The sequence below is a fragment of the Cricetulus griseus genome, chromosome 4, assembly GCF_003668045.3.
Source record: "Cricetulus griseus strain 17A/GY chromosome 4, alternate assembly CriGri-PICRH-1.0, whole genome shotgun sequence".
NCBI lineage: Eukaryota > Metazoa > Chordata > Mammalia > Rodentia > Cricetidae > Cricetulus > Cricetulus griseus.
Window position 1 is genome coordinate 203,227,056 of NC_048597.1, and position 21,540 is coordinate 203,248,595.

Sequence of the window (21,540 nt, forward strand, 5' to 3'; positions counted from 1 at the left end):
ACGCTGCGGGGCTGGCGTCGTATCTGCGGAGGCATTTGTTTACAGTTTCGCTGAGTGAGCACTGGCACGATGAGGTCCTGGCGATCAGAAGCTTTCCTCACCGGCTCCGCCAGGCGGGTCCCTGAGGAGCCGGGTTCCCAAGGCTTCGCACGCTGGGCCCAGGCCTGTCTAGCTGCCGGGACGCGTTGCTGTGGCGATGGCCTTGGGGACCCGGGCAGTCAGGTGCAGCACCTGTACTGGCTGATGATCTCAAACTGACACCAGACTACGGAAATAACGTGGCCTGAAGCGCATTAAGTTTTAGAACGGCTGGGCTCTTGAGCAGTAACTTCAAAATAGGTTCTATTAGAACCCTTTTAACTTTTAGCACTCCTCTGGTTGTTAGCCAGCTCCTGGGACGCTGTCAAGTATAACCTTTACTGTGTTCGTTTTAGAGGTCAAACAAGAAAATCACAGGAAGGGGCATGTAAAGATACACTCTGCTGAGACAATGAGAGTTATCTATACTAGATTGTGAATCACTTTCCTGAATTTGATGGTAAGCATGTAGACTCGTGCTCTGGAAGAATACTGGTGAGGTTAATGTTTTGTACTTTGTTATGTAGGAGTTCAAACTTTGGAAGAAATCTTAGAATATGTTTGGCGTGCTAGTAATTTTTACCTGCTGCTACAGAATACAGATTTTAAGATGTTAAAAAGGTATGCAAAGTGACTGAGATATGTGGCTGACACAGACGAGCAGATTTTGATTCAGCTTGCCCTTCAGGCATCCCCCAAGTCCTTATGACAGGTTATAGAAGCAAAATCTCATATGAGGTTTCCTCTGAAGTGTCTGGGGTAACCGGAGACTTGGACTGTATGGTTCATTTGTGCTGATTTGGCAATTGTAAACGAAGCGAGTAATAATTAACCTGTGTATTGTCTTCAGCATCCCTTCTGCATGCTTCAGAGATCGGTTTAATCCTAGACACTGTGTGGGATTGCTTTAAAACAAACAAAACCAAAATACTCTATTGGCATCATTTTAAAACCAAAATATTGCATTGGCATCATTTTATCAGTGTAAACAAATAAGGTTATTACTCTATACAAGTTGCTTGGAGGAGTTCTTTGCTTAAAATTTTATATGTGTTTAACAGTTCTGAAATTAGAGGGTGAGTCTGGTTTTAGTGACCTTTCTTCCTCATTCTTCTAAGAGTGAAGTGCTACTCTAGAGACACGGCATGCCACATTCAGCTGTCTGAAATTCTTTGCAATTAAATTTTCTAGATATTAAGATAGTCTTCAAGAATCTATAACTTTTGAAAAGGAAACTTTTAAGAGACACATTCGATAAACTCAGAGATTGGAAAAGATCAGCAAGTATTAATGTACTTTTCTTCCCCTTTCCAGTAAACTACTGGATGCTTTTAGCTAATGGATCATAAACTGCAAGCCAAAGTTCTTGGTCATTATTTTGAATAATGACAATGTAATTTCCAATGTGACTGCTATTGTTACAAATGTGTCTGGCACAATTAAAGACTGCAGTGGTTTAAATAGCTTTTTCATTTATCCATTTGTGTATGTGTATGTGTGTGCTTGAGCACAGTTACACACATACACACACACACACACACACACACACACACACACACACACACACACACACACACGCAGTGTCACTGGGGTTGAGGTAGAAGCCAGAGGACAACTTGCAGAAAATCACTCTACCATGGTAGTTCCTGGCTGTTAGACAAGCATCATCTCTTGCTGAGTCATCTCCCCAGCCCAAGATCACAGTGTTTTGATACCACTCTACCACTCTAATTTAAAAAATATTTGATTTTATGTATATGTGTGCTCAAGCCTGAGAGAGAGAGAGAGAGAGAGAGAGAGAGAGAGAGAGAGAGCCATTTCCATGCAGGAACCTTGGGAGATCAGAAAAGTCTCCATCAGATTTCCATGGGACTGAAATTAACAGAGTGATATGAGACACCATGTCAGTGCTTAGAACCAAACCCTGGTTCTCTGCAAGAGCAGTAAGTGAACCTCTACATCTCTCCAGTCTCCCAAGACATCTACTTTTATGGTCACTGTTTTCTATTTGCATTGCCTGGAGACATTTTTGTTGTCAAAATAGGGAGTTGAGTGCTATTAGTTTCTGGAAGGATACTACATGGTACAAAACACAACAACAGGAAATTAACCAGCCCCAAATGTTGGGCAATTATAAATGCCTACAGAATTCTCTCATGTCGTGTGGTTTTTAAGCATGAAAGCTTGTTTTTTATACTATTTATGGAGAAAATGTACATTTAAATTTATGCTATTTTATGGACACAATGTTCAAAACATGAAGTCAATTTGGAAGAATGTCTTCTATTAGTGAACAACTGACTTACAATATAATTACACCAATTTGGGATAATAGAAATATTTTACTGAATGTATTTCTTAATGAAATTAAGAAAATGCTTCCTTACCTAATAATCAGAATCAGTTCCTCATATTTATTCTATTAAATATTCTGGCATTTATGTCCTGGGACAGTGTATCCATCATGATTCAATATAGGTAAAGGATATCCCTGTTGTAAAGACTATAAAGGCAATTTGTGTGTACCACGGTACCCAGAGCAGTAGCTGATGCAAGTGATTTTCCTGTTAGTGGTTGTTCAATGAACAGCTAAGTAAACAACTGAAGGAATAAAGGATAAAAGTAATGTAATAATCCAGGCTACAAATGGCATTAGCAGTGAAGCTAACTGAGATACATATCCAGAATGTGCCAGTACTATGAATGTGACAGACAAACATCAGAGATGGTGTCTCCTAGTAATAGCAGAAGCTACTCCCATAAAATCTCATCAGCATGATTGTCGGAACAGAGCTGAACAAGGACACCACCAATGGACATGCCAGAGTGGGTGGGGAAAGCCCATGAGCCTCAACCCTACAATATGGGCAACTCAGAAAAGCTGGGAGCAGGAGAGGTGGTCTTCCTTAGGAAAAAAAAGAGCACACCAACTGTACCAGTACCAAATGGTCAGCCCTGAAAACATACAAGTAGCATGATATGGACTGAACCTGTTATATTTAGGAATATAGGCATAGGCATGTATGCATGCAATGACAATTGGTGGAAAAAGGGTCTTGAATGTGAATGAGAGTAGGGAGGGCTAGGTAGGAGGAAAAGGAGGAATAGAGGAAATATATTAAACACAAAAAGATAAGCAATTGGGAGAGAGGGCCTGGCACCTTGCCTGCACTAAACAGTAGAGCTGGCCCTGACAGTATGAGTGAGGGGTCCTGGCTCTGAGAGCCCGAGAGCAGGAGCACTAGCACCTGCTACTTGCTGTAGGCTTCATTGAATGAGCTAGCTGAGGCAGTGCTGGAGAGGTCATATGTGTAGTAAAGATATGGGAAAGCTAGAGTGAGCTAACCAACCCAGCTACCACCCAGGCCCAGAACCATGCCTATGAGTTGGCCCACCCCAACATCCACCAAATCTACGCATTGTTGGACCATGTAAGGGGGAGGAACCTACAGGTCCAAAACAGAGCCCATTATCAGTGTAGCAGAAACCAGAGGCCTCAAGCCTGCCCAATGATCGGTGGCAATGAACATTTGGAAGTAAAGATGAATAGACTAAAGTGTAAACTCTGTGTCTCAACTGGCCACATTATAGCTTCCACAATAAGATTTTTCCTTTCTTTGTTTGTTTTTGTTTTGTTTGTTTTATTTGGTTTTGTTTAGAGGAAGAGGTTGCAAGGACAGAGGAAGCACTGGGAGGGACAGGGAGATAAGTGGGATCAGAATTCCTGATGTGAAATCCACAGGGGAAAAAAAAGTAAAATAAAAAATAAAAGTAAATAAAAAAAAGAAGGTGAAAGACGTTGTGGTTCTAAATTTGTAAAATCCATTTTTAAAAACTCAGCTATCCTGAAACAGCAACCATTGCTCCCAACACTGTGGTAAGAATATCTTTGCAGCAGGAGAGAGGCCCCATGGATGAAAGTAACGCACTTCCTGCCTGGCAGAAGACGGGTTGGACACCGGCACCCGTGTTAGCTCGCAACTGCCTGACTCTAGCTCTAATATATCCCACACTCTTTGCTGGCCTCTGCAGGCATCTCCACCTGTACATACTCACATATAAACCCACATACGCACATACACATCATTTTCTAAAGAATAAATCTTCTTACTGAACTGCGGACTAACTGTTGAAAGTAAGGTATCCACTTCCAGTATGGCCTATAAGATGTCCTTTGTGGTTTCCCTAGTTTTTGGATAGGCTACATGCAAAGGACCTCAAAATATTGTAAAGATACTGTAAAGGATGGCTTGAACTCATATATTTTTGCAACACCAGGGTATCTAGTTGGTAACTTGTATTTCTACATCTAGAAGACACCACGGTCTTTTCACAAAAAAGCAAAAAATGAAAAATGGTGTTTTTAAAGGCTGTTTCCTGGCATCAGCTCAGAAGCCACATATCAGAAACCTTTAAGCTTCAGATGAAAGGCAGTGATGTCTCTTGGGAAGTGCAAAACAGAAGCAGTTTTCAGTCACCTCTTGGCCCCATGAACTAGTGGCCTCCATGTGCTTCAGAATCAATTCTTTCCAACTTTTAATATTTTGGGGGTCACTCAATCATTTAATCACATTCCAATTATGTCCCTTTGGCATTCATTCTTTTCCTATTCTCTATCTCTTGCTACAAGGTTTCTAGTTCTACACAGAACCCTACTGGTCTCTGCCTGCTTATATTTTAATTATAAGCTTATTGCTACCTCCTGGTAGTATTTCTACCATTTTTGTTACTAAATGTATCTCACTTGCAACTCTCTAGAAACCAACATTCAAATCATTTCTTTAGCCCAAATGACGTTATAATTTTCTTTCTTGCAAAAATAGAAGGGATGTGTTTGTTATTGTTTCCCTCTTCTTAAAGACCTAAAGAATTTGTGTTAGTGGCATTCATGGTTTTTTTCTTTTTCCTGATTGGTGATAGTAACTATTGATAACCAAACTATATCAATGTATTACAATGACACTGAGCAGTAAAATAACACCACATTTTACATATCAAAGTTCAATTGACCTGCTCTAAAAGTCTTAGTCTTTACCAAATCACTGTTGACAAAATGATGGATGCTGTACTCCTCTGAGAGCTTCCTTATGGGATTATTTAAAATTCTCCCTCCCCATCTATTTGGAGTGTCTGTACTGCCTTGGCCCAAATCAAATATTGCTTCAGGCATTTGGACAATGTAATGACCTACCTTGTCTTTTAGGCTTTGGCTCTGGCAAAGTTTGAAGGGACCTTGTTAAATGTTGTCAACGCCCATTATTATAAACCTGGCTCATATTCTCCAGGGATAATTGCCGGTTTGATTCTGTATCTAGGATCGCCCAATCATTCCCTTAAAGGGGAAGGAAAAAATATGTTTTTCTGGGGAAAGCATACTTTTTTTTCACTTAAGGATTATGCAACCTATGTCACATTGCATGTCTGCTTCTCTTTAACTTCTTTTCAAAGATGGGAGACACAGCCCCTTATCCTGTGGAGAAGAGCTCATCTTCCTTAAAATGTTATGGCTTTTTGTATATGCACCGTCTTACTTTCTCATGGATGTCTTAAGGTACCACACCACTGTAGGGGAAGCTGTAGCCACACCTGCTTAGGGGCTGGCTACAGGTCTGCCTGACCACGCATGCGAGGGCGTGGTCAGGGTGATGTAGAGTAAGAGACAGTCAGGGGCCATTTTTGGTTTCAGTTTCATTTTCGGCTTGCTGTACAGACTGCTGCCCGCTGGCTGGCTAGGTCGCTCTGTAAGTAAGGCTTTTTTTCCCTATTAAAATCCCTGTATTTCTACTTGGCTCTGTATTGGTAATTTCCCGCCATATCTGGTATCAGAAATGGGATTTTCCCGCCATACACAACAAACGTGGTGGCTTTAAAAATATTCTGAAATCTGTTGTCTCAGCCCTAGAGACTGCAAGTCTAAAGGCACTGTGCTGGCAGTTTCAGTCCCCTCCCCCAATTGAAACTGGGCAAAACATCCCTTGCCTCTTTCTACCTTCTAATGTTGACCAGCATCTTTTTCACGGTTTAATTGTAAATTAACAGAGTCACCCATGACTCTGTTACTCTTTGGCTTCACATGGTGTTCTCCTTGTTCCTGATGAAAGCATTTCTCATTTTGAAAATCACAACTCTAGAATATAACGTACAGGCATGGCAATGATTTCACTGTGTGCCCTCCGATTACAGGAGCTGGCAATAGGACGGTATTAGAAGATGGGGGCTTGAAGGGAGGAAGTGGGCATAAAGTCCCTCCTTTGTGAATGGGATTATATCCTAATTGAAAACAGCTTGATGGAAGGAGTTCATCTTTTGCTTTTCTGTCTCTAACTATATGAGGCAATAGCATTTCTCTATTTGATGTGTAGGTAGAGCCAGGCACAATCTTGACTTCTAAACCTGATAGATCTTTGATTTTCCACCCTCAAGAATTGTGATGAAATATATTAACATTGTTTTTGAACTGCCCAGTGTTCGATGTTCTGTGAAGGCACAGAATCAGACTAAAAGAGATGGAAGCAAAACTTTTACTAGTATATCACTAGATGTCATAGTGAATGATGCAACCCCCCCATGTTCTCTATGAGGGTGGTTACATCTAAATCAATATACAGTATAAGGTGGTGTTTCTCCTTCAAGCACAATTCATATATCCAGGAAACAGTTGATGGATGGAAATGGGAAGTTATGCTTAACTGCTTTTTTCTCCTAAAGCTGGACTAAGCATAGCGTTTTCTGGCCATTTAAAAGTAACTGTCCTTAAACATTAAGTATAAGGCGATTCAAGATGGCATACAGGCACAGTCTGCTAGGATCTCCAGGATGTAAGCTTGGGAAATCTGAGTAATACCTATCAGAAAAACTGGAGTTGTGCAACTCTATTCCTGGGGAGACATGAGCAAATGTCTACTCACACCAGAGAGGGAACATATACATAAATATAAAAAGAGTTGAAGTTGAGTTGGCCTATATGCTAGTTAGATTTTTGTCAACTTGTTACAAAAATGCTAGGGCCACAGATGCTAGGGTCTCTCTTCACAGATGCTAGGGCCATCTGTGAAGAGAGACCCTCAATTGAGAAAATGCCTCCATCAGACTGTTTTGTAGGTAAGTCTGTGGGCCATTTCTTTCACGGATAATTGAGTTGTAGGAAGGCCTCACCTACTGTGATGATGTCACCCCTGGGCCAGAAGTCCTGTGTTGCATTAAAAAGGCAATCTGAGCAAGCCATGGGGAGCAAGCCAATAAGCAGCACTCCGCTGGGTCTGCTTCAGTTCCTGCCTCCAAGTTCCTGTCCTGAATCACCACCTTGGCTTCCCTGATGATGGACTATGATTGGGAAGCCTAATAAACCATTTCCTCTTCAAGTTTCTTCTAGTCATGGAATTTATCACAGCAACAGAAAGCACACTAAAACAGAAATTGATACCAAGATCCTAGGTTATTGCTATAACTGACCTGACTGTGTTCTTTTGGGGAGAATTGTGGAAGGGTTTGGAAATTTAGGATGGAAAATTAGTGCTCAATCTTAAGGAGCTTTTCTGTGGGGACATGGAAGAAAAGAATACTGAGAACAATCTAGATGATGGAATCTTGGCCTGTGATGCCTCAGAGGGAAGTTTGAGACTTTCTCAAAGACTACTGGGTATGTCTGTATAATATATTTAAATTAAGAGTCTGTGGTTTCTGGTCAGGGCTGTGAAAACCATTATGCTTAGAAGAAACCAGCATCACTGAGGTGAATCTTCTGGGGATTATTTTCTCAAGGCCAGCACAGAAGCTATGATCCAGAGGGGAGAGATGCTATCTCATGTTGGCAGCCAAAGTTGGTAATTTGTAAGAATCCCCCAGATGGCACTTGGTTAGATAGCATGAGAGCTGTAGGATTGAAAGGGTCATGAGGAGAAGCTGATGGTTAGCACTGTAAGAGGCCAGGAGAGGCTACTGGTGAAGGTGCAATCTCAGATGTAATAGGAACCCTATGATTGAAGAGGTCATGGAAAGAAATGGAGGCTTGGCACCGTTTGTCAGGGCGGTAGTTCCTGAAGAGAGGCCTGTGGAGACCACAGCATACTGGAGATGCTGGGACTATGAGATGACCACCAAGGATGGTGGCAGGTACGGCATGGAGCAAGCCTGAGCCTAGAGGACAAGTTGTGTGGTTATAGACAGCAAAGCCAGAGAACTTGAGCTGCATAGGCCCTTTGGAGCTCAGAAGATTGTGAATGAACCCCTGATGTGGGACATTGAACTGCAGGATGACTTACACTGCTTGTGTTGGGCTAATGCCCATTTGACTGTAACTGTGCCCTAGTTCTTGCCTCCTGGAATAAGAAGTATGTAACTTATTTTTTAATGAACAGAATCCTACAGTTAAAAGAATTTTGGATCTTTAGACAGTGAACTTGTAAAGACCGTAACACCTTTAAGGGTATAATATGTTTTATATTTTGATATTAATATGAAATCTTGGAAATAAACAAGAAATGGAAGGTTGTGACTTAGTAGTGATATATTGGTGCATCAAGTTAACAAAGGGTCAATTGTCCTGGTTAGCATTTTGTCAACTATATTCAAACAAAAGTCATCTGGGAAGAGGGAACCTCAATTGAGAACGGCCTCCATGGTATTACATGTAGGCAAGTTTCTATACAGGGCATTTTTTGATTAACAATATCAGAGGAGGTCACAACCCACTGGGTAAGTGCCACCCATTATCAGGTGGTCCTGAGTAGTATAAGCAATGACACTGAGCAAGCACTGTATGTAGGGAGAGATCGCTACGGACCTGTGGCCAGCTTCTAACCTAAATCTGTAGTTTTTGCTAGGACTCAAAAATATAAGTACATTCCTGCTGTTTGACAGATACCCAGATATCCACTTTTTCTGCAATATGGGTTTCAGTACAGATTGATAATGCTAATATATCTAAAAATGTTATGTTCTTTTGTCTAATAAAGTTCATATAGACTTCAGAGGATCAAAAGTCTTAAAGCTTGGATCCACTTCTCACAGGTTAAAAGGACTCCAGATAATTACAACCTATGTTATCCCACCTATCTGTTCCTAAGGATAGGATTTTCTGCCCTGGTCTTTGACCTCCTGATCACTGTGGGCCTAAGAGTTCTGTTTGGGTAAATAATTTTTAACTTCTGTTTCCAGTTAAAACATGTCTTAAACAGGTTTTTGCTTCTGGCAAATGTATCTGAACATCAGTTGCTTACTACAGCCTGCTCCTAAAGACTTCAAGCCTTGGACTTGCTGTGGATGTGAACCAGTCTAGCTGATGTGGACACCTCCTGTCTCTTCAACAGTCTGACAACCAGCTGCTTCTGATGGATTCCCCATTGCCTGAATTCCCTTTTTGCTTTTAACGAGCACTTCAGCCTTCTTAGGTCCCTAACAATGCCCCAGAGTCAGCAGGAAGTAAAATGGGAAAGCATATGTTGCCCCTTTTCCCTGATTGAGATGCTAAGTCAAAAAGGAAACTCCCTTATATAGGGGACAATATGACAACAGAAGCAAATGTCATTCCCTCAGAAAAATCTGTCAGCTAATGGCAGGACCTGTTAACACCCCTTTGAGCCCCTAACAGGCAGGACTCAATCCTGAGTCCTGCCACTGGTACTTTGAGAAGGGGGAATGAAGGGACTATACCGCACCACCACGTTTTAGCAGCCATGACAGGCTAACAGGTGCTTGCCTGACCTTGCTGGACATGTCATGGTCACCAGGAGGTCAGATGCCCACCTTGTTGCAAGGAACCAATCAAAAGTTAGCTGACAGAGCTGTGCTTTACAGCTCGGCTCTGGGTGTGTTTTACAGACAAGTGCACAACAGCGATGTGAAAAGCATAGCAACCGCCCAAGGAGGGCCTATGGGTCATAACAACCAGTTGACCAATCAACACCGGGTAGGCCATCCAAGCCTGGAAGTACACGAATCCTGAGACAACACTCCCCTTAGGCTGCCCTATAAGATCCCTTCCTCGTGGTTTCTCAGGATCGTTCTCCAACCATCTGCCATAGTGGAGAGATGAAGGGCCCGAATTAATGGAGTTAGTTTGTTAAACAACAGCAATAAAAGACACATTGCTTTTGCATCGAAATGGGCCTGTTGGTGATTTGGGGGTTTCAGAATTTGGGCACAACTGTACGCCAAGTGACTAAGCAGCATTCATTCATGGCCTCTGCTTTGGTTCTTGCCTCTGGGTTCTGCCTCCAGGTTCCTGCCTTTGAGTTCCTGCCCAGATTTACCTTCACAATGGACTATGCTTGTAAGATGAAAGAAACCTTTTCCACACCAGTTTTTAAAATAAATAAATTAATAACGTGATTTTTATCACAGTGGTAGAAAGCAAACTAGAATAATCATGGTATTAATCCCAGTAATAGAAAGCAAACTAGGACACCTATGGTGGAATTACAATGTCCCTACTAGATTAGACAGCACAGGCTAAAAAGCAAAAAGTTCAGTTCCAGAAATAGGTTACCTCATTCAGAGTTGTTAGCCAATGAGGTCTCAGAGACCCCCAAGCATTAGCGTTCTGGAGTGTTTTTACTCCAGAACTTGAAGGTAAGCTCCAGAACACAGAGACTAACCCAGACTTTGATCCATATGGGCTAGCATTCATGTTTCTGGAAGGTGTTATGCACAATACTGGGAGGCAAAAAAGGAACCATCACAGGAAAGGAATAAACCAAAGCACGCCACCAGCTGAAGGAAGATAAATATTACCAGAGAAACAAGGGAAAGAAAAAAAGGGGGGGGGGATGACACCCTTACACTTTATGTTCTTTTGTTTAACATACTTTTCCTAACAGTTTTCCATAGTGAAGTTAGCTCATTGTGGTTTCCCTGGGGTCCTTGATTTTCTGAGGCGTGCTACTAGAAAAGACAGTGTCTCCCCATTTGTGAGTCGCCTGCCTCCCTTCACAAGTGAATTTATCCTTGACGCAACACTCGTGCATGTGTTATTTCTCACGCCACAAAGACCTTGAAAGCAGATGTATTATCTTTCTTACAAATAAGAAAACTGGGACTTGGGGATTTAAATGATTTGTTTTTAGTAGCACAACTAATTTAATGACAAATTTCAAAATCAAACTTCTGATACTACTCTACATTCTTACAAACTAACTTATACTGACTATTTCAACAGAGTTTACTTGATCTATTAAGATTCTCCCTCTAACCACCAAAAAATAGAACTTATGTGAACCTCATTCTGAAAACTACAATAGCTTATTTGTGTGTGTGTGTGTGTGTGTGTGTGTGTGTGTGTGTGTGTGTGTCCAAGTGAGTTTAATTAGAATGGTTTAAAGGAACATGGGTAAAGGGTTATTTGCAAGAACATGATCAAATTACCAATGGCTACACCACTGAAGAAATTATCTTTCCTTCCCCATAGGAGAGACCATAAATTGCCTATAGATCTTCAGGATGGCCAGGGTCTCATAAGCCTCTGCCCTCTCAACCTAAACTTTATTTTTATTCATTTTCAAGGAAACGACTTCGTATCTAAAATAAATCATTTTTAGTCATAACAAGCTTGTTTGAGTAGCAGTCTTAAGATGGCTCCTGTGTCATCCTATTAATTTTCACAATTACTTTTTTGAGTATATCCCACTGACATTTTAAAATCATGATGGGAGCAGTTCTTCTATGTGTTCCTGTAGTAGAGGATTCCAAACTGGCAGATGTCGGTGTAGTTTAGACGATTACAAGTTTAACCTGTAGTGCAAGCAACTCACCATGAAAGGAAATGACCACCCTTACTTTATTTAAAAACAGTCCAGTATGTTCATATTTGGAGGGGGGTGTGGGGGAAAGCATCCTGCTGCAATAGCTAATTAGCTCAATAGATTTCTGTTGTCCTGATTGCTTGTATGAGCTCCAGGCATACACGTCAGCCATATTGATTTGCATGCTGGGATGAATGTCAGGCATTCCAGGGTTAAACAGAACCCTGTTAGAACTCTAGAGACACCTCCCCGTACCTATTGAGCTCCAAAACATTCTTCTCTACTCTTTCCTTCTTACTCTAGATGCACCCTACCAGCAGTACTGCAGGGTTCATTTTCTGAATCTGTCTCTTAAAACCATAATTGTTGCTATCATAGTCCACATCATCATCTCTCACCTCTAGTAGTTTATGTTTGCCTGTTTCTACTTGACCATTATTGTACCACCCAATCTATATGGAACCTGGAGTAATATTTTCATAATATAAATTAGACCCTATTTACTACCCCACAGCCAGCCCAAAGCTTTTGAATGTTTAATTACAGGAAAGTTGTATCTGGACTGTGGACTAGTATTTTTAGCTTGCTCTTGGTGCCTACAAACCCTGCTGCTTGCCACATCTAATATGACTTTCTCTCTGGCATTGCCCTACCCATGCTGCCCTTTCAGCTCTTAGTAGGAACACACTGAGCTTACTGCTCTAGCTTCAAAGATTTTACACTTGTTTCTTCTCTCACCTTTCTCTGGAGAACTTTGTATAATTCTGGTCATCATTCAGGAATATGGTCAGATGTGCCAAAGGAGACTTTCTTTGATTGTACTACCTCAAAGGAATAGCTCCCCACCATCAAATTCATTTTAAGTCTTCTTTATATCAATTTTTTTTCATTTTTTTCTTTCTCTCCATTTTTGTTTAAATTAGAAACAAGATTATTTTACATGTCAACCCAAGTTCCCTCTGCCTCCCCTCTTCTTCTGCCCCCCTCCAACTAACACCCTACCTATCCCATACCCCTCTGCTCTCCAGGGAGGGTGAGCCCTTCCATGGAGGGGTTTTTCAGAGTCTGTCATGTCCTTTGGTATAGGGCCTATGCCCACCCCCATGTGTCTAAGCTCAGAGAGTATCCCTCTATGTGGAATGGGCTCCCAAAGTCCATTCCTATGCTAAGGTAAGTATCTACTACAAGAGGCCCCATAGATTTCTGAGGTCTCCTCACTTGACACCCACATTCATGGGGTCTGGATCAGTCCCATGCTGGTTTCCCAGCTATCAGTCTGGGGACCAAGAACTCCCCATTGTTCAGGTCAGCTGTTTCTGTGGGTTTCACCAGCCTGGTGTGGACCCCTTTGCTCATCACTCCTCCTCTCAACTGGATTCCAGTTCAGTACAGTGTTTAGCTGTGGGTGTCTGCTTCCACTTCTGCCAGCTGCTGGGTGAAGGCTATATGATGGCATATAAGTTAGTCATCAATCTCATTATCAGGGGAGGGCATTTAAGGTAGACTCTCCTCTGTAGCTTAGATTGTCACTTGGTGTCATCTTTGTATATTTCCAGACATTTCCCTAGCACCTGATTTCTCTTTAAACCTATAATGGCTCCCTGCATTATGATGTCTCTTATCTTGCTCTCCTCTCTTCTTCCCCAAACTCAACCTTCCTGTTCCCTCATGTCCTTCTCAACCCTCCTCTTCTCCGTTTCTCATTCTCCTAGCTCCCTCCCCCCTCCCGCCATGTTCCCAATTTGCTCAGGAGATGCTGTCCCTTTCCCCTTATCCAGGGGTCCATGTATGTCTCTCTTAGGGTCCTCCTTGTTTACTAGCTTCTCTGGCAGTGTGGATTGTATAGCAGCCCTATTTTTTTTTCATTTTTTGAGACAGGTGTCTCTGTGTAACAGCCCTGGCTGTTCTGGAATACACTTTGTAGACCAGGTTGGCCTCAAACTCACTGAGATTCCCTTGTCTCTGCCTCACAAGTGCTGGGATTAAAGGCATGTGCCACCAATGCCCAGCTGTATCAAATATTATTAATTGTCCATTTTAGAAGTATAGGAGTTTTGTGTTTTCCATGGTTTCATCCCAAGTACCTTGTACAGTTTCCAGCGTTAGATAGAAATCATTTTTAGCGAATGGATGGATGGATGTATTTTTTTAAAATTCACCATTCTAAAATTGAGTAAAACAGTTCAATTTTATGTGTAATGCTAGCTTAATGAAATTATTATGCTTTGGAAAGAAACTTATGGCTAAAATAGTGTGCCAATTTAGGATCTTCTGAGAAAACCATTAATAGGTTCCAAAGACATGTAGCCTAAGAAAGCAGAATTCATTTTCATCTGCAGCTGTGGTTCTCAACCTTGGCCACACACTAGAATCACCTGGAGAAGTTATAAACATCTGAACTACAGAACCTTTGGGGATTGAATTTAGGGCTCAACGTTTTTTAAAAATTTCCCAGCCAAATTTAATGGTCAGCAAAGTCTGGGAACTACTGATGCATGAGGTGTTTTTCTGTCTTTCTTTTTTTTTTCTTTTTTTTTTTTGACTCTCAATGCTGAAAACAGTTCAGAGTGTAAGAAAATACTCATTAAATGAACTAGTGAGTAAATGATTGAATGAATGAGCAGTGGGCCCAGTAGTAGAGAGCTTATCTAACATTTGTAGGATCCTAGGTTAAATCCATAACATTGAACAAAAAACAATGTATTCACAGAAATTGAAAACTATTTGAAAAACATTTTAAAAGTGTAGTCTACTAAAAAGGATTCCAGATTTAGCAAATAAAATGAGAGACTTCCAGTTAAACTTGAGATGTAGAAAAACAACTTATTTAGTAAAAAGAAGGAAACATATAATATTGCATGGGACATAATTACATTAAAATATATTCATTATCTATGTTTAATTCAAATTTAACTAAGTGACCTGTATTTTATCTGGCACAACTAACTAGTGATGAGGGGACAGTTAAGATCCCCTTGTAAAAATCAGCATGTTATTAAATATGCTAACCAATTCACTGTGAAATATTAATTTAATCTCTACTATCTTCTTACTCTCGTCTGCTATGCAAAGCTACCATAAAACAGTCTATTATCCTTAGGAATGAAATTAATTTTTCCTTTTTAAGCCTTTAATAAAGTAATCATAAAAAATGAATTGAGTTCTTATATGCTATAGATGTTCCAAATGAATATAGAATTTTAAACATTTAGTATCTATTTTTCAGTTACCAACCTGTGGGTTGTGACATCTTGAGGGGATCACTCAACCCTTTCACGGGGATCACACATCAGATATCCTGGCTGGGCATTGGTGGCTCACGCCTTTAATCCCAGCACTCGGGAGGCAGAGGCAGGCAGATCTCCGTGAGTTCGAGGCAGCCTGGTCTCCAGAGCCAGTGCCAGGATAGGCTCCAAAGCTACACAGAGAAACCCTGTCTCGAAAAACCAAAAAAAAAAAAAAAAAACCATATCAGATATCCTTCATATATCTACACTATGATTCATGACAATAGCAAAATTACAGTTATGAAGTAACAACAAAATAATTTTATGGTTGGGGGTCACTACAACATGAGGATCTGTATTAAAAGGTCGGTACTATTGGGAAGGTTGAGGACCACTGCTCCAGAGTATGCCAAATGGACAGGCGTCAAACTGCTGTCTAAAGATTTGTCTTTGTATCCATAGATTAATGCAGCTCTCAGTCCTCACCAAAGAAGAGTTTTCCAGTGGACAAGTTAATACAGAGATTCACAACTGGCTGACAAGCAAAGAATATCTGATTATGGAATGCCTAGTTCCTAAAGAAACATCTGTGCTAACCCAACCCCACCACCAAGGCTTAGGGACCATCAAGGAAAACAGGGCCGGAAGTTGGGCAGAGGGACTGCACTGAAATATCCTGGGTATTCAGAGGCACTCATAGACTCACTGAAACTGTTGTTACCTGCACAAGTACCAAATAAGATTGACTCTGTCCTTATTTCATCAGGGAAGAGGGAAGAGCTCATGAGTTCTCATCCATCCCTGAAGGATTATTGACAGTTGATGGTGACTGGGGGAAGAATGTCACTTTCTTCAGTGGTGTGACTACAGATGAGCTGTTCATGCTTCAGTGTAGGGGAAACCTTACCCATGCCTACTAGGGACTGCCTACAGGTATGCCTGTGATCAGGGTGACATAGTGAAGGTTTAAGAGTGAGGGGAAAGCACATGAAACTCCCTTTCCTTTTCATCATTGGCTTGCTGTACTTACTCCTGCCCTGCCAGCTGGCTAGGTCACTCTGTAAGTAAGTCTTTTCCCTAATAAATACCCTTATATTTAACCTGACTCAGTATTGGTAAATTCCCACATTATTCTGGTGTCAGAAGCAGGATCTTGTAAACTTAAGTCCGGTTTGGGACTGCCTGCAGGTCCCATCTGGATAGCGGAATAGCCAGCCAGGGAAAGCCCCCTCTCTCCACAGGTGCTCCCTGCTGCACAGCCAACCAGCTGCATGAAACAAGTGCATTCCCATTGCCGCTGAGTTGCTCAGAACAGCCCGCCCAGCTGAGAGAGTTCTACAGACCTCCCCACTGTTTTACTGCTGCAGTTTCTAGCTGTGCATGCTCCGGACTGGCCCGGATTGTGGCCTGCCCATGCCCGGAGGCCTCCTGCCCTTGAGCCGAGTAGGCCTCAGGAGTAGGCCACAGCTTTCAGCAGGATCCTCGGTGTACCCTTGCCGTGGCGGCTGTAAAGCTGCACCTCTCTCAGCAGTTGTGGCCAAAAGGCTTTACATGCTCCCAGCTAAGTGCAGCCACCTGTGTGACCTCAGCCCCACTGCCACTGCCATCTTGCCTAACCAGCCACTGCCCAGAGCTGTGTGGACTGGTTGACCACCTGTGTCACCTGCTGCTCAAAGGTGGTTACTGTATCTGTAGTAGAAGCCACCAGGTAAAATCATGGCAGAATATTTATCATTTGCTTCAATTGGTAATATCTTTGCTTCTTACGTGAATTCAATGTTCGAGGAGGATGCTAATCTGCCAATTACCTGCCTATATGCAGTAATGGCAGTTAGCTTGCTGTTACAAATAACATTACTAGCCAGAGGACACAGGAACAGGGACAAAGATAACCTCACCACCTGCTTGCAGGGAATAACAGCTTTATGCAATGAGGTTTTGGAGAATAAATTAGGTCATGCCACATTGTGCAGCATGTGGAACAGAAGTTGGATGATAAGCTTGGCTCTATGTCTGATACGATAAAGGCAGAGCTGTCTGTTACCCAAGATGAGATGCAGTGTATTTATGATAAGATAAACACAGAGATGCTCCATGTCTGAGGTGTCAGAGGCTAGGCTGTCAGAGGACTGTGATGAACTAAAGAATATCTGTAGAAAACTAGAAACTCAGATAGGCTCTGAGATCCAAAAACTAGATGCAAAGGTGCAAAATACCCAGGATAGGGTTGAAGAATTGGATAATGCCATTCAATCAATTGTGGAAGCATCTAAGGCAGAAGATCACAAATTTGAGTCTAGGTTCGAATGTTTGGAAGACAATTTATAGAACAGGGCTGACAGATTAGATAGGTCCATTCAGTCGATTGCTGAGGCCTCCACCACAACAAATCACGACCACAAGTCTAGATTCCAATATTTAGAAGGCAATTTCCATGCCATCCAGATGTTGTCTAAGGATGAGCATATTAAAGACCTAGAAAAAATGTGCACTGGAGCAGTTAGAGCAATTTATGGATTCGCTAACATGCTTGGAATCCTTTATGATGCAAGAAATCAAAACTTTTCATGAGGATATTATTACTAGGCTTAAAGATCATTGGAACACCTCAGAGACTGAATCACTCCAATCAAAGGGACCTACTCCACCCAGGCATCATGACTACTCTTCTAAGGTTGTTACACGTACACCATTAGAGTTCCCAGCTACCACCTTCTAAGAAACACCCTCAGTGACAGATGGCTTATGTATGGCAACCAATACAGCTGAGGATCTTCAGAATATTAAAGAATCAGTTGTCTCATATGGTCTCCATAGCCCATACATAAAACAGTTATTACAGTCGTGGGCAACTTTTAGCAGGGTGATGCCCACAGAGGGGAACAATTGGTGGCAGCTGTACTTGAGAATTCATGCCAAATTCAATGGAGGGCTTTGGTTAGGGAAGAGTTGAAGCTCCTCAAGTGTCAAGGCATAAAGGATGGTTATGAAGCCCCCCTAGATAAGACTCTTGGCGAGGGTATTTATGCTAATCCACAGGCTCGGGGCTGAATATGACGACCATACACTGTCCCTATGCAGGAAAGCAGCATTAAATGCCTGGAATAAGGTTTGTGAGCCAGGAGAATGCCTAGAAGCTTATACCAGATTAGAACAGGGACCTACAGAACAGTGCCAGGACTTCTTACAAAGGTTAACTAGGGCAGCAGAATTACAGGTAACAGATCCAGAAATAAGACAATCAATTATATACACAATAGTTTATTAAGATGCAAACCCAATATGCAAAAGAATACTTTTGCCTTTAAAGATCAGATCAGCTCCACTAGAAGAATGGATTTTGCATGCAGCCAACATCAAATGTACTGTGCAAGATACTGGAGCTTGGGTAGGAGAAGCCATCTCAAAAGGTTTAAAAAGGCAAGGAGATTAAAAGTTCTATAGGTGAGGTCGCAAGGGCTTGGGAAGGAGAAGCAAATTACAGAGGTCAACATAGGTACCAAGAGGCCAGAGGTTATTACTACTATGAACCAGAATCTTGGGTAGGAAGAGCCTTGCCCAGGAGACCACAGAAGTGCCAGGAACCTAGATGTAGCAGCTGTGGTAGAATGTGACATATTAAGAGAAATTGTAGACAAGGGAATTCTAACAATGTCTCATACGGAAGGCCACTGCCTTCTGGATTGTGTAGAAGATGTGGTAAGGGCAGACACTGGACAAATGAATGTAGATCGACCAGGGACATGCAAGGAAACCCGTTAAGGCTGGGAAACCCCGAGGGGGGGCTCAAGAAGGTCCCTGCATTGAGAAAGGTTCGGTCATTCCCAATAGCAGTGGAAGACAATCTTTCACAGGATGAATAGATAGATTTTTGCCTATTGTGAAAAATAATACTGCTCTAGATGGTAGTTTGAATAGTGATGAAGAATCAAATGTGACTGGACAAGATGAAAAACGCATATTTTGGCAAATTTCTATTAATGATAAAAGGCCGCAGTTGTAAGTGAGAATTAATAATAAAGTTATTACTGGCTTGGTAGAACTGGGGTGGATGTAACTAATATTACACAAAACTCGTGGCCTCAGAGATCGCCTCTTAGAGAGGCGAATGTACAATTTTAGGAATTGGAACTTTATCTAGATTCAACAGAGTGTTGACTCGGTGGTCTGCATTGGACTGGAAGGACAGAAAGGGAGAGTTAAACCATACGTGGCAGATACAGCTATAAATCTCTGGGGTCGTGATCTCTTACAGCAATGAAATACTCAGATTAATATTCCTCCAGTGTCGGATACAAATTATGTACACTCTTTAGATAGTTGAAAAGATCTGGTAAGACACTATGGAAAACAGTTACCAACCATCCAGGCTGCACAGAAACTAAGTACAAATGATAGACCTTCAGAGGAGCCAAAGGCCCTACCATTTAAGTGGCTTACAAATGAAACTGTCTGGATAGGACAATGGCCTATGACCTCTGAGAAGCTAGAGACTTTAGAAAGACTAATTCAGGAAAAGCTAGATGCTGAACATATAGAAGAATCTATAAGCCTTTGGAATTCTCCTATATTTGTTATCAAAAAGAAGTCAGATAAGTGGAGAATGCTTACAGATCTGAGAGCCATTAATAAAGTCATTCAATGTATGGGCTCTCTACAGCCTGGAATGCCATTGCCAACCTTGATTCCTACGGGATGGCCGATCATAGTCATCAATCTGAAAGACGGTTTTTTCACAATACCGTTACAAGAAAATGATAGAGAAAAATTTGCATCTACTGTACCAACTCTTAATAATTCACAGCCAGTGGAGGGTTTTGCCACAAGGAACACTAAATAGTCCTACTTTGTTTCAGCCCTTTGTACAGCAACCTTTGGAAATAATTTGTAAGAAATTTTCACAATCTCTTATTTACCATTACATGGATGATATTCTTTTATCCGAATTTAATAAGGAAACTTTGGAACATATGTTTGAAATGGTGAAGGAAGTTCTGCCTCATTGGGGGTTGCAGGTTGCCCCAGAAAAGATACAAAGAGGAGATTCTATTAACTATTTCGGTTACAAGATAGACTTACAAAGAATCAGACCTCAAACAGTACAAATTAGGAGAGATCATTATCAAACTCTTAATTCTCTTCAGAAATTATTAGGGGAAATTTCTCAACTACAACAATTATTGGTGTGGAAGAACATGACCTAAAGCATTTTTAAATGGCCCTTAAAGGTGATAAGTACCTAAACAGTCCTCAAATATTATCCACTAAAGCAGAAAAAGAATTACAATGGGTAGAAAACAGAATATTGGATGCACATGTAGATTGGATAAACCTTGATGTAAACTGTATTCTGGTTATCTTGCCATCCAGAGAATACCCTTCTGGGATTCTGATGCAGAGGGAAGACAACATATTGGAGTGGTTATTTCAGCCACATAAACAGAATAAAAAGTTAAAGACATATATAGAAACGATTTCTGATTTGATTCTAAAGGCTAAATTAAGACTCTGTCAACTGACTGGAAAAGATGCAGAAGAAAGTATAGTACCTTTAACTAATGAGGAAATTTCCTCCTTGTGGAAGGATAATGAATATTGGGAAATAGCTTTTACTGATTTGGGGGGAACAATTAGCAACAACTATCCCAAAACTGACAGAATTAAATTAATAAAAAGGACAGTCTGGATTCTTCCACATATTGTAAGACAAACTCCCATTTCTGGAGTTCTTACCTTCTACACTGATGCCAACAAATCAGGTAAGGCAGGTTATAAATCAGGAGAGGTAAGTAAAGTAGTTCAAAGTCCTTATACATCTATACAGAAGGCAGAATTATATGCAATTCTAGTGGTACTCATGGATTTTACACAACCTCTTAATATATTTACTGATTCTCAATATGCAGAGAGAGTGGTGTTACACATTGAGATTGCAGAAACCGTTCCTGATAATACAGAATTAACTTCACTGTTTATACAATTACAGAAAACAATCAGAAACAGAAGTATTCCTATATATATTACATATATTACATATATTACATAGCAGATCACATATGGGTCTCCCAGGCCCACTAGTACAAGGCAATGATGGGATTGATCGTTTATTAATTCGAATTGTGCTAGAAGCCTCAGAATTTCATAAGAAACATCATGTAAATAGCAAAGGTTTGAAAAAGGACTTCTCCATCACTTGGCAACTAGCCAAGGAGATAGTGAGAAACTGTCCTACTTGTTCCTTTTATAATCAAACTCCATTGCCAGCAGGCTGTAATCCTAAGGGCATTTGGAAAAATGAGGTTTGGCAGATGGATGTCTTTCACTTTGCAGAATTTGGAAATTTGAAAAATGTACATCATACTATAGACACATTCTCAGGGTTCCAATGGGCTGATTCTGTTGTTACACACCTGCTAGAGGTGATGGCAGTTATGGGTTTACCTGCACAAATAAAAACTGACAATGCTCCAGCATGTCTCCACAAAATTGGAACTGTT

The 21,540-nt window shown here is 41.2% G+C and overlaps 1 long non-coding RNA gene across 2 annotated transcripts; it reads left to right on the plus strand.

The window, feature by feature from the left end:
• The first annotated feature begins 7 nt into the window (after positions 1 to 7).
• Positions 8 to 10,180, plus strand: LOC107980103. 2 transcript variants are annotated; one of them, XR_003484483.2, is made up of 2 exons: positions 8 to 5,819; positions 9,235 to 10,180. It is a non-coding gene; the product is annotated as an uncharacterized LOC107980103 (long non-coding RNA). The 2 variants fall into 2 exon arrangements; XR_003484482.2 differs by having other exon boundaries at positions 72 to 5,819; positions 9,255 to 10,180.
• Positions 10,181 to 21,540: the final 11,360 nt, after the last annotated feature.